General features: G+C 37.7%; 1 long non-coding RNA gene across 2 annotated transcripts; it reads right to left on the reverse strand.

Moving 5' to 3' along the window:
* Positions 1–4,714: 4,714 nt before the first annotated feature.
* On the reverse strand, positions 4,715–8,233 carry LOC108979168. 2 transcript variants are annotated; one of them, XR_004802646.1, is made up of 4 exons: positions 7,861–8,233; positions 7,694–7,765; positions 5,940–5,984; positions 4,715–5,062 (listed from the first exon to the last, which is right to left on the reverse strand). It is a non-coding gene; the product is annotated as an uncharacterized LOC108979168 (long non-coding RNA). The 2 variants fall into 2 exon arrangements; XR_004802647.1 differs by lacking the exon at positions 5,940–5,984 and having other exon boundaries at positions 7,861–8,228.
* Positions 8,234–13,717: the final 5,484 nt, after the last annotated feature.

Below are 13,717 nucleotides of genomic sequence, written 5' to 3' on the forward strand. Positions count from 1 at the left end.
TTTGTACCAAGTTTTGTTTATGCATTCTGAAAGTAAATGTGTTGTTTTATATTCTGAAAGTAAATGTTTTTTTTGGGCATACCGAACTTTATAAATGCTCATGTTTACATGCTAGTATATGCTCTCTGCTTACTGAGTTGTTGATAACTCACCCCTTATCTCCACAATATTTTTCAGATATTTTGATGGTTCAGCTGAGGATCAAGATTATGAGACATTGGGTGTGATGATTTAAGTATAGTGGTTTAAGCATAGGAAGCTTTTATGAGTATTGTCGATTTTTATTAAGAAATTTTGTTGTGTTATGATGACTTAGCATTTTGGAAAATTAGTTATATTGAGGAAATTAGATTAAATCGAATTTTCTATATGATATTAGGAATTTGGAGTCTATTTTTTATATTGTTGAAATGTGAGTTTTAGTGTTAGGAAGTAACTCTCTGACCCGTGCGGGACCGGGGCGTTACATTTGGTATTAGAGACAGGTTTGTGGTTCTTCAGACTATAAACATATGAGGTTTAAATATCTATGGGTTTTAAGGTCTTAGAATTTTGCGAACACCCGGATACGATTTTTTGATGATATGTTAGCACTTGCAGACTGATGAAATATGTCCCACAAAGATTTTAGATTTTTGCACATTTTAGGAAAACGATTTTTTAAGACATTCAAGATTTTAATTCCGGTAGGCGTAATTTTGTGGACTGTTGGAAATGATTCTGACAAGATTTAAGGTTTAGACTTTAGGTTGACTTCTTGGAAAGAGTTTTGCATAGGAACTTGAGGCTTAGACTTGTGATATTGATGTTTTAGAGGCTACAATCATGTTGGTATAATTTCTGAATTTGACTCTGGTGACATTGTAACTCACTCAAGTACCTCTAATTTTAGAGGTACGTGAGTGAGTTACAATGTGTTTATGACTACAAGGTTTTAGAGTGCACAACGGAAGCGTGGTTTTAGTGATATTATAGTTTGAGAGTTTATTTCATTATTTGTATGAGGTTCATGGATTATGTGGAGAGTTCGAAATTATTATTTTGGTCTTTAATTGCATTATTGAGGTTTATATTTTAGACTTGAAATTGTAGTGTTTGCAAACGTGTATGGCTAGGGGAAATATGAGAGAATATGATTGACAATATTGGAGAGTTAGAATTTGAAATATTAGGTTCGACAAAATGGACGATTGGGATAGGCATGAAATGGTTGTAGCGGATAAATATTTAGGCTTTGCTTGTGGCACTAGCAAATTTCGAGAACGAAATTTTTTTTAAAGGGGGTGAAATGTAACACCAAGGCCCAATCTTAGCCCAGGCCCATAGAGAATTTCTATTGCTAAGTAAAACCGCTCCATTTATGAGTTGTGTACACTCTTATTTTATTTATTTATTTTCTTATTATTAATATTATTTGTTTTATCTTCTTCATTATTTTTTTATTATTTAATTTTTTTTTCTCCATCTCTTCTCTCCCCCACCAGACGGATTTCCTCGACAGTTTTCCTTCCTCGTTACCCACGTCCGAATTGCTCTCAACAATCGCTCTCCCACATCCTTTTATTTTTTTCCCTTTCCTGTGCACCTTCGATGCCGTTTCATTTTATCTGATAAACTTTACCTTGTAAATGCTCTCTATCTTGCTGATCTTCACCGTCAGTTTATTTTTTTCTTTATCACTACTCACATCCCGTTTCAAACGTGCACCCACCTAGCACTCAATGTTCTTTGTGAATCTCCTCCGCGAACCACCTACCACCTCCAAACCATGCAGGGCGCACGATGGAAGCAACCAACTGCGCCTAGTTGCCTAGCCTCTCAGTGTCATCAAACGTGAACCAGCTCCACTCACACGGCAATGCCACTACAAGCTGCCAGACCCGCCCGTTGACCCATACTCCCCAGACATTCAACACATAAACACCACCATCACCATTGTCTGTCGAAAGCAAAAGCCGGAGCTTCTTTGTTTTGGAACTATGGAAACAAAGCATCGTCGCCCAAACTGAGAAACATGACTAGCCACAGTTGGGCAGCGACGCCACCATCAGCAACAACAGAAGACTAAGATTTGAATATCGGATATTATTTTGTGCCTATTTTCATGATTGTCTCGCCTAAATTAAATGCAACCGCTTATCCTTGTGTTGTTTAGCTTCATCGATCTCTCTAATTCTTAAGGCTGCTACTAGATTAAATCTTGAGCACTTGTTTTAGGTTGCTTAGTAGTTAAGGTTAATTAGATCGCTTGTTTTCTAATTAACTGCGACTAAGGAGAGATAGGAAAATAATTCCAATGATAAATATTCAAAGTATGAATTAATATATATTTGCATCGATGATCAGTTGTAAAATTTCGATGGTGGATGTTGACTTAGATCAAGGTTTATTCTTTTGATTGATTTTGATACTTTAATTTGAATTGTTTCTTAGTTGTTCTTCTTAAAATTATTTTTGTTATACTCAAAACCCCCCATCCTTGTTGACATAGCATAAAACTAGGCTAAATACTCTCCGTGGGAACGATCTTTACTTGCACTACTACATATATTTTTAGGAGTATATGTTTTATTTTTGGTTGCCTGCGACAGCACACCAGAGACAGATAAAGAGATAGAGGAAATGCCTCAAACATTTGCAAACTCAGTCATGAATTTTGAGCATAAAATAGACCCAAATCAGAATCAAATGAAGAGAACAAACCTTGGGATCACGAGTATGATAGTGAGTCGATGACAACGATGATGGGGTCACGAGGATGTTGGGATTTCTTCAATCGACAGTTCGGCCTTGAGGGAGGGAGGCTAGGGTTTCTTCGGAGAGAGAGAGAGAGAGAGGGATATGGGAATGGGGAAGGGTTTTTAACCCTAGTGTCAAAATGATGCCGTTTTAGTTTATCAAAACGTCGTTGTTTTGACACTAGGTATGGTTTAAAAGAAAACCCGTGTACCCGAGTATTGTTATGGGAGTACCGACCCAGGTTTATTCTGGACCGGAATAATCAGAATCCGAATAACCAGGTTATGGACCAAGCCTAAAAAAATCAACTTGGATGAACAGTCCTACATATACCATTTACATTGATCACATCGTATGGACTATGGTACCAAAATACAGTTTATACAATAAACCCATAAATAACAAAACATACAATTAATCAAAAGTGATCATTATGTACTCGTAAATTTGTTGTCGTGGCATTTTAATCAAGTTTAGAGTGGTCGGTGGGTCCCACCTTTGCAGATGAAGTTATATAACTAGTTGTTATCTCCTTTGTATTTATTTTTTTTTGCAACATAAATATTCCAGAAATAGAAAGAGAAAAATGAATCTCAGAGGATTAAGATTTGAAACGTGCTTAATTATATTTTAAATTAAGTGGTTATTTGGGATTGCAATAGGAAATAAGATTTTCTATTGTAGAATTTTTAATTGTAAAATTATACTCAAAAGTTCTACTATTAAAAATATTTTAACTATTTGGTAAGCTTATACTTAAAAGAGTTTTTAAAATTAGAGACACTGAGTTTTGAACAAAAGGTTCAATTTGGTACTTTTTTAAAAAAAATAGATTTTCAGCTTGTTTGACAAGTTGAATGCACTTTTTTTAAATTTACCATGTTGGGTATAAATGCACTTTACATGCGAGGAAAGAGTTGCGTGCGATAAATAAGCCAACTACTAGTATAGTGGCTAAGACTGTTCATCCAAATCGGGTTTTTTCCTGGCCCGATATGTAACACCCCACTTCCCAAAAAGACATTTTATAATTTTCGAGGAGCCAGTGTGCTACTACTAAACTTGAATTTAAAAATTTTTCTTTTTTTTTTAACAATGCGCCATATGCGAAAGTTTCCATAAATAAAACAAATTTTAATAAATACTGAAAATCCAAAATAGAGTCTGCGGAAGCACTTATTTAAAAAAAATACAGAAGTCTCATGTGCTTATCAAAATAATTTATTTAAACTTTAAACCATTGAAATAATCATAGCATAATCTGTCTAGACCTCTGCCTCGCCTCCCGGAGTCAAGTCCTGTCCTACAGTCTCATCTTCATAAATGTCATCACCTGGGGTAGTTTAAAAACATAAAAAAAAAAAACTAAAATGAGTCAAATACTCAATAAGCAACACATCATGCAGTAAACATAATAAACATAAGGTTTCAAAAAAAAAAAAACATGCATATTCATAAATACATAGAAATAACATGAACATGAACATTAACTTATCTTTCACTTATCATAAGCCGTTACTCACTGTTGACCACCATGAGCTAGGGTTAGCGAATCTAAGTAGATTCTGATTCTGCCCGTGGCCGTGGGTTGTGGAATCCATACATAAGGAAGACATACTGGGTGCACTACCAGCATGCACGACCTGACAATGCAATATGCCTATAACATAGGTACTGTCTTCATATCATAACATAGGCCGTTACATATCTTTTCATAATCATACTTGCATACTTTTCATTTCATAGATTTCAAAGGAAATCGCATACATTGTCACAACCCCGCCCCAATCCTACGACCGAGAAGTGGTCGTGACAATTTTCCTGTTCATTCTTTATTAATATTAGTATGTATTTATTTATTTTATTTTATTTTATTTTATTTTCTACGAGGGTAAAGGGATGGACGTGAACATGTTATGGATGTACACTGCGTTTCTAGTTTAAAGGTAGGCACCTGATAGACATCTGTTCAACATATTACCAAAGGACTCTCAGAGTCCACCATTCATTCATTTAAAGCATCACTAGTTCCAATAAAAAGGGGAGTCCGTCCCTACAACATATCCAAAATACGTTTAACCTTCTTATCTGAGGTTACCATCACCCCACTATAGAAGTTACATTATTACCATCATGCTACCACAATATCTACATCATGCCAAAGACATATTGTCTTAAAGTCAACCAACAAAACGTCTCAACATGGGACCCATCATAAAACATAAAATATAACCATCATCATTAAACCGAACCGACAAGAAATACTGAGCATCAGCCCTTCCCTCCTCAGTAGTGCCCAGCTCCACAGTCCCATCATTCATACCTGGACGTTAAAAACATAAACACAAAGTGAGTTTAATACTCGGTAAGCAGTACAACATGCAGTTAACTTATTAATCACATAATCTTTTCGTTTGAAAACATGCATACATAAACATTTGCTAATTCTTGACAATGCTTTCATGCATAACAATTTAAGAATAACTGTACTTTTCATGCATAGCTGTACTTTTCATGCTTAACTGTACTTTCATGCTTAACTTTCATGCATAACTATACTTTTATGCTTAACTATACTTTTCATGCATAAACATTACTTGCTTTCATGCATAACATTATTTAGAAATGAATTTGCTTTACGTTTCACTTTCTTGGGCCAGTACACACTATTACGCCTCGTGTGTTGGGGTTAGCGGACTTTTGGACTTGGATTCTTGCCCGCGGCCGCAAGTTGGAAATCCCTTTCATGGGGGGGTAGGACTGGGTGCACTTCCAGTACTAGTTACCCGGCATTGCAATCTGCCCATTCATTTGGTACCGTTTTCATACATGGGGCCATTACGTACATTCATACATTCATGCTTTCATTCATTTTCCTTTCCTTTCTTTAGAAAAATAACGTTTTCATTATCTTCATTTAGTGCCAATGCGTATGCGTTCCTTTGAAAGGAATGTTTCATGTCATGCTACATATAAGTACGGCATAATTATTTGAGAGAGCATGCATAAAATCTCATGATGCATTATTTTACATACACACAATGGTAATTAATAAGGTACTTAACAGGGGTTACCAAGAAAGGCTTATACATACTATATATGCATCTATTCTTTCATAAGAGAAACATTTGGAAAGAGAGAAAGAGAGACTTTTTCATAAGAGAGCTTTGTGTGTAAGGAGCATGGTCATAGCTACTTACCTCGTGACTTTACAAGTAAGTTCCTTGAATCTTGAAAATAAACTCCTATTCATTGAAATGAAATAAACATATTAATATTCATTCCACTTAAGACTTTACTATCCAATACCCATACGCGCTCACTTAAATTCCAAGTGGAATTAAGACGTCTTCCTTAACTCATTTAGCTACATACATGGCACTAAGTCAACTCTTAGTATCCTCATTACAATATTTAAGTACCTATGAGAGTATGAGGCTTGCTTGCTGTCCATTTCTTAAAGGCTATTGTTTTCTATAATGGTAATAGATGGAAATCATAAGTTAAAAATGAAGAGGTGCTATAAATCTGGAAATTTTCATAAAGGAGGGCATTTTGACAGTTTTGCATCATCATTTGGAAGATAGATCCAACAAGAGGTAATGCTCATAAGGGGGTTGGTTTTGTCACTCATTCTCCAATGGTTTTTCATGCTAAAGTTTATCTTTGATTAAACAAGAAGGGGTATAGTTAAGCAAAGGTAAAGTGACTGGTTTAGGCTTCCAAAACAGAACATATTTTCAAGTTTCTGTAATACATGGACAGCTAGCAAGTCTCAATGTTTTCATGGTCTCAAACATCCCTTACTTAATCAAATATCAATCATACAATTAACTAGTACAAGAGTGGTAGAAACTCAAGAAAACCTCATGTATTTTCTGAAACATAGCACAAATATAAGGATACAAACTCTTGGCAAACTTAGAGTTTCTAAGTAAGCTTACCAATTTAATTTAAAAGTCTTGGTGGTTTACTTGGGCCAAAAATCTTAGGAAAACATGTCTAAACTATAAACTTTATGATGTAGGATAGAAGTGAGACAAGAGGTGATGTAGGATAGAAGTGAGACAAGAGGAAGAACAGAATATTAAGAAAATAGAGGAGAGAAATGAACGAGAGAGGAGGGAGGGAGAAGAAGAAAGCAATCGGGACTGGAGAGGGGCGGCTAGCGCATCAGTTTTGCATTCAAAATCAACTAACTCCAAAATTCCTTCAAATGTCTTTAAGTAGTAGGGCAACACAAACCCTAAATGAAATAACTAACACATTAATAAAATGACAAAAATAGAAAATGTCTTTAAGTAGTAGGGCAATACAACCCTAAATAAAATAGACAAAACATTAACAAAATAACTAAAACATTAATAGAAGGAGATGTCCTCATCACTTTAACTCCATAATTTTTAACACCTAAAGACATGACTTTTAACACCAAAACAGGACTTATCCCATACCAAAATAGGACTTGTGACTAATAAGCTTAAACCAGAAATTATGTCATCCCAATAATAAGAAACACACGGCTGGAACACTCCAACAGGGCATGACCCATGGCCAAAATAGAGCCTAAACACACACACACGGCTTCTTGATCCACATACAAAACAGAACATAATCCATGGCAAAACCACCTCAAAACAGAGCACACACCCACACAGCTGGAACCACAAAACCGAATACACACACACAGCGTAGAACCATAAAACAGAACACACACACACGGCTGGCACCCCACCAAAACCGAACATGATCCATGGTAAAAACCACCTCAAAACAGAGCACCGTAAAACAGAACATACACAGCTGGAATTTCACCAAAACCGAATACACACACTAGAGCAGCTAACAAGGGAAACAAATGAGAATTAAACCCAGAAATTACTACACAACAATCGGTTCACACAATATTTTGAAAACCCCTAAATCACAAGAAAAGTCATGGGAGATATAATACCTGTTTGGGTCTCTTTTGCAGCCACGGAAGTACACAGCAACAAGAAATGAAGAGAAGTTCGAAATCTCAAAGCTGGAATAACGGAAGAATTCTTAAAACAAACCCTAGATTAAATCATAAATTTAAGATTTCGAAACCAGAAATTAAGACCATATGAATTCACTTACGAGGTTGACCCTTTGAAGATTTTCGGTGGAAAATCTTAGGCTTACGAAATGGAAGAATCGGCTCGAGGAACCGAGAGATATCGTGTGGCTGGGAGAGGGGAACCCGAAGGGTTCTTCGTGTGATGGAAGACTTGAGAAGTTCTCCTTGTGTGCCCTAGAACCGACGGTGAATGGAGAGGAGAAATCACTTGCTCTGGAGGCTGTCGATGGGTGTAAGAGAAGAAGAGGAATTTGTTTTTTGTTTTCCTTGTCCCTTGGAACCGGCATGTAAGAGAAGGAAGAAGAGTCCAAGGCTTGTTGAGGAAGCCAATGTGTAGGAGAAGGAAGAGAATCCAATTAGCTTATGTGGGAAGCTAAGGGTAAGGGAGAATAAAAAGCCAATGAATATAAATCAAACTTGTCCCCTAAGCTAAGGAATGAATGATGAAGATTAAAAAGAGTTTGGGTCATTTCTTGAGTAAATAAAATTATAGGCATTGAAAGGAAAATAGCAAGGTCATAAAAAAATCATACCCATGAATTATTTAATGACCCATTTAAAAATAAAAGCACACCCATCTTAAAATAATATAATAAAATTACTGAAAGTCTTTATCTCGAAATATTTAACTTAAAAATATTTTAATGAATGACGTAAGAATCCACGTAGCAGGATTCGGGTATTACATACATACTTGTCATATCATAGATTTCAAGAGAAATAACATACATACTTGTCATATCATATCATAGATTTCAAATTAAATCACATTCTTTCATAAAAGTCGTGATACATGTTTCCTCACATAAATTCATGACTTTTCATAAATAATTTTATGCATAACTCTCACATAAAATCATGCATGACTTTCCATAACTATTTTAATGCATAAAGTACAACATAAGATCATCAATTTTCATAAACCTTCACATAAAATCATGACCCACATAAATCGTTTGATGCATAACTCCTTTCATAAAATCATGAGTTTTCATAAATAATTTAACGCATAATTCTTCACGTAAAATCATGGATTTTCATAATTTTATCATGTCTTGGGTACATAAAAAGGGGCTTCCAATGGAGGGCATACATGCATAATATTTTTATAATAGACATGTCGTTTACCGTACATACGTGTAAGGGTATGATGATACTACTTACCTTGCAGTGTTAATCCACTATTTTCAGCGTGTAGTTGGTCGCCTATAAAAATAAACACGTAATTTTCATAAATTTCTAATTAAACAAGTGATTTTATTTAAAACCTAAAATACTAAAATAGTCTGTAATTCCAAAACCTAGATTCTTCCTAGCACTAAAATATTCTCATCTTTTAATCCTAAATAGGCATGGGTATTTTTGGAAAACAAAACTAAGGGCATTTTTTGTAATTTAACTAACCCACCTAAAGTTGATTTTATAGGTTGCATGCATTCGGGTTGGGTTTTACGCAGGTTGCATGCATTCAGGTTGGGTTTTTACGTGTGAAGTAAAGGGTAGGGGCTTACCGAGAGCTAGGCGTGAGGCTTTCGAGCTTGGTGGTGTTGAATGGCGGAGCTGGGTGGTTCCTCGGTGGCTCAAGGCTGGAGAGATAGAGAGAAACCGAAAGCTTGAGAGAGAGAGGGAGAGACCAAGTGAGAGAGACGAGATGAACGAGGGGGAAAGGACACGGCTTGAGGGAGAGGACTTACATATGGTGGTCCGGGGTGTAGCTAGCAGAGTTGCGGCCCTGTGTTGAGGACGTTTCCGACGAGGAGTGACGGTTGAAAAGGTGGGAACTTGGCTCTACGGTGGGCTCCCAAAATACTATGTTTCAAGGGGCTAAAACAGGGGAGGATGGCAGCGGCTTGTTGGCTTTTCTGAGGGCAGGCCTTGTAGTGGTTCTGCTAGCTGGGCAACGAGGAGGACTAGGGCAGATCTAGGTGGTCCTTCGTGGTGCTGTGGCTGATGGAGGACACGTGGAGGAGCTTCCTGCGGCACGGGTGCAAGCAGGGGTTAAACTTGCTACTGCGATGTGCAGTTTTCTTTTAGAATTGTTCTATGCAGTGGGCTGGGGGTTTGGGGCGCACGTGAAGGCTTGGCTGAGCGACAGTGGTGGAGTGGGGTAGCTGTGCAGTGGGACTAAACGTGGGGTTGGGCAGTGCTAACGCACTGGTTTCAGTCGTGCAGGTGGTTTGTTGGCCGGCTATCTGGTGGCTGCAGTGAGGTGATCTGAATCTTCAAGTGGTCGACGGAGGATTGAGTAGAAAACATGGTTGTCTTTGGTATTCAAGGTGGAGGGAAAATCACATGATAGTCTGCGAGTGTGAGGGGCTAGTTTCGGCTTGAGGATGGGGCTGGTGGTTGTTCACGCTAGAACAATTGGCTTCGGTTGGACCTAATGAGCCTAGCTCTATATATAGACCAATGAAAACCCTAGTGAAGAAGGAGAAGAAACGTACATGCATGGAAGTGGATTAGATTTCGTGAGTGTTTGAATTTTATAGAATCAAATCTGGTAACTAGGAGTTTTATTATGAAGAGGAAATAAGAATAGTAATAGTGTTTGGACTCTAACACACACGTGCTTGGAGTGAAAATTAAAAAAAATAAAATAATAATAATGGTGCCTTAACTCTAGGTTTTAAAAAAAAATCATCTGATAATTCGCTTTAACTCATTTATTGAGCTTTAAAAAAATTTATCTGTAATTTATCTCTAAAAATATAGGATCGGGTCGTTAAACGATATGAAACCTGGATAACCGGATTTCGGCCCAGATGAAATCCAGGTTGAAACCAGCATTACAAAATTCGGATTAATCCGGGTTAGATCTGGTTATGAAACCTGGGTTCCGGATTTAACATCCGATACCCGGGTTATATATAAAAAAAAAACCCTCATTCTTCTTTGCGATGTCTTCTCTCTCTTGCTCAAAGTCCACTTCCAAACCCTCGTCCTTGACTCCTTGGCTCTCCATCTCTCTTTCGCCCAAAGTGTCAAAAGAAAACCCTAGCTCTCGATCTCTCTTCTCTTGCCCAAAGTCCAAATGGAAACCCAAGCTCTCTCTTCAGTCTCTTGCCCGTAATAAAGGGAAGAAGCCTTCTCTCTTCTCTTCTCTATCTAACTTCTCTCTCTCTCTCGACCGAGTACCGAAACCACAACCATCGCCGTTGGTGCTATCAGAGGCCACCATCCATAGAAGACAGAAGCCTTTTTGCTACTCTCTGTATGTTCCTCTCTCTCTCTCTCTCTCTCTCTCTCTCTCTCTCTCTTTTGAGCATTTAGATCTCTTCTCTTAGGGGGAGGTTTCTTTCATTTCTAGAGTGTGTTGGGGAAAGCCAAAACCCTAGCCATCGTTGCCAGTGACTAGTAGAGCTGTCGTTTTGCTAGATCTGATCTTTTTTTTTTGGGGTTTTATTTCGTCGCCCAGATCTATAACCTATTTTGTTGTGGTAGTGCGTGAGTAGTGTTTTGGTTAGGCAGATCTACCAGTTACTCAAAACCCTCACTCTCTCTCTCTCTATTGAGCTTTTATAACTCATGGATTGTTTGGGACTGTAACGACCCGACCCTATATTTTTTTTAGGGATAAAATTTGAATAATTTTATTAAGGCTCTATTATTATTATTATTATTATTTTTACTATTATTATTTTCTGTCCAGCCCTTGAATCCTCTTCATATTACAACTCCTCTTGCCGGATTTTTTTTTCTCTTCTTTGATTTTCAAACGCGAAATCTAATCCACTCACATGCACATGCACGTCTCTCCCTTTATATTTTTTTCTCTAGGGTTTTCCACCATGTCTTTTTTTTATACACATACGAGAACTTTGATTGTTGCCGCAATAGCCCTCCATCACGTAGACTCCTCTCAGTGCTAGATTTCTATGCATGCACGGGCTTCATCCGTTTTCCTCCACATTCACGTTTCTCATCCTAGGGTTTTTCTCTTGGCTCTGAACTGGCTAGGTTATAAATAGTTAAGCTCTCCTCTGCATGAAAGGCATAGCCACTGCCGCCAAGCTATTTTTTTTCCTCTCTGAAAATTTTCCATGGAAACCAAACCCACACCTTCTTCCCCACGTCACACTATGATCCCCTCCACGCCAACCCAAACTGCCAGCCGCACTCCTTAAGCCCTCGCACGCTGCCCCTACTCCATGCACGGCCTCCAGGCCACGTCCAGGAAATAGGAAATCGAGGGCCATCTGCGAGACGGAAACCGTGCGTTAGCACTACCCCAGCCCCACAAAAGAGCATAAAACTTTGCCTCCCTCCATAACCACGACGCAGCTCCTCCCTCTGACCACCTCGTTGCCCAGCTAGCAGAATCACTTCTCGACTTGCCTCGGAAAAAGCCATCAACCAGCCTCCTCTGTTTTTTGGCCCTCAAAACAGAGTATTTTCGGAGCCACTGTAGAGCCAAGCCTCCACCTTAGCAACCGTCTCTCCTCGTCGGAAGCGTCCACACCTTTCGGCCGCAGCTGGGTTACTCTACGCCCCGGACCTCCACACAGCTTTGCCGCCGCACTCGCCACCCTCTCCTCAGCCCCCGCTTCGTCGCATGCTTCCTCTCTTGGCGACCGATTTCGTGCCAAAAAAAATAGTGGATTAGCATTGCAAGGTAAGTAGCATGATCATATCCTTACGCTTATGTACATTGAGCTGTTTGTCTTTTTATAAAAGATATTATGCATGTATGCCCTTTATTGGAAACCCTTTTTACGTACCCAAAACATGATAAAATTATGAAAAAGTCATGATTTTATGTGAAAGATTATTCATAAAATTATTTATGAAATGCATGATTTTATGTGAAGATTATTCATAAAATTATTTATAAAAGAAAAATCATGATTTTATGCAATGAAACACGTATCACGACATTTATGAAAGAATGCGATTTCGTTTGAAATCTATGATACGATATGACAAGTATGTATGTGATTTCTTTTGAAATCTATGAAATGACAAGTATGCAAGTATGATTTGATAAAATATGTAACGGCCTATGTTATGATATGAAAACGGTACCTATGTTATGGGCATATTGCATTGCCAGGTCGTACATGCTGGTAGTGCACCCAGTATTGTCTTCCTTATGTATGGATTCCACAACCCGCGGCCACGGGCGGAATCGGAATCTTTTTAGATTCGCTAACCCTAACTCACGGGGGTCAACAGTGGGTAACGGCCTATGATAAGTGAAAGATAAGTTAATGTTCATGCTCATGTTATTTATGCATGTATTTTTGAATACGCACGCTTTGCAAGACACATTATGTTTATTATGTTTACTGTATGATGTGTTGCTTATTGAGTATTCGACTCATTTTAGTTTGTTTTCATGTTTTTAAACCACCCCAGGTGATGACATTTATGAAGATGAGACTGCAGGACAGGACTTGACTCCGGGAGGCAAGGCTGAGGCCTAGACAGATTTTGCTATGATTATTTCTATGGTTTAAATAAATTATTTTGATAAGCACATAAGACTTCTGTATTTTTTAATAAATGCTTCCGCAGACTTTATTTTAAATTTTCAGTATTTATTGAAGTTTGTTATTTTATGGAATTCTTTCGTATCTGGCGCGTTGTTAAAAAGGAAAATCTTTTTATATTTAAGTTTAGTAGTAGCACACTGGCTCCTCGAAAATTCTAAAATGTTTTTTCGGAAACGGGGTGTTACAGGGACATTGGTGCATTGTGGTATTTGTTAGATTTTTGTTTAGCTTAGATTCTTTATTGTTATTATTTTGTTAGTTGTGATTGGTGGTGAATAGGGTTTTATAGACTTGTTTTGCTTGACTATTTCATAGAAAAGCAAAGGCTTTTTATAGGGTATTGGTGGCCTAATAATGATGTTTAACTCATGCTTCTTTTTTCTAA

The sequence above is a fragment of the Juglans regia genome, chromosome 10, assembly GCF_001411555.2.
Source record: "Juglans regia cultivar Chandler chromosome 10, Walnut 2.0, whole genome shotgun sequence".
NCBI classification, from domain to species: Eukaryota; Viridiplantae; Streptophyta; class Magnoliopsida; order Fagales; family Juglandaceae; genus Juglans; species Juglans regia.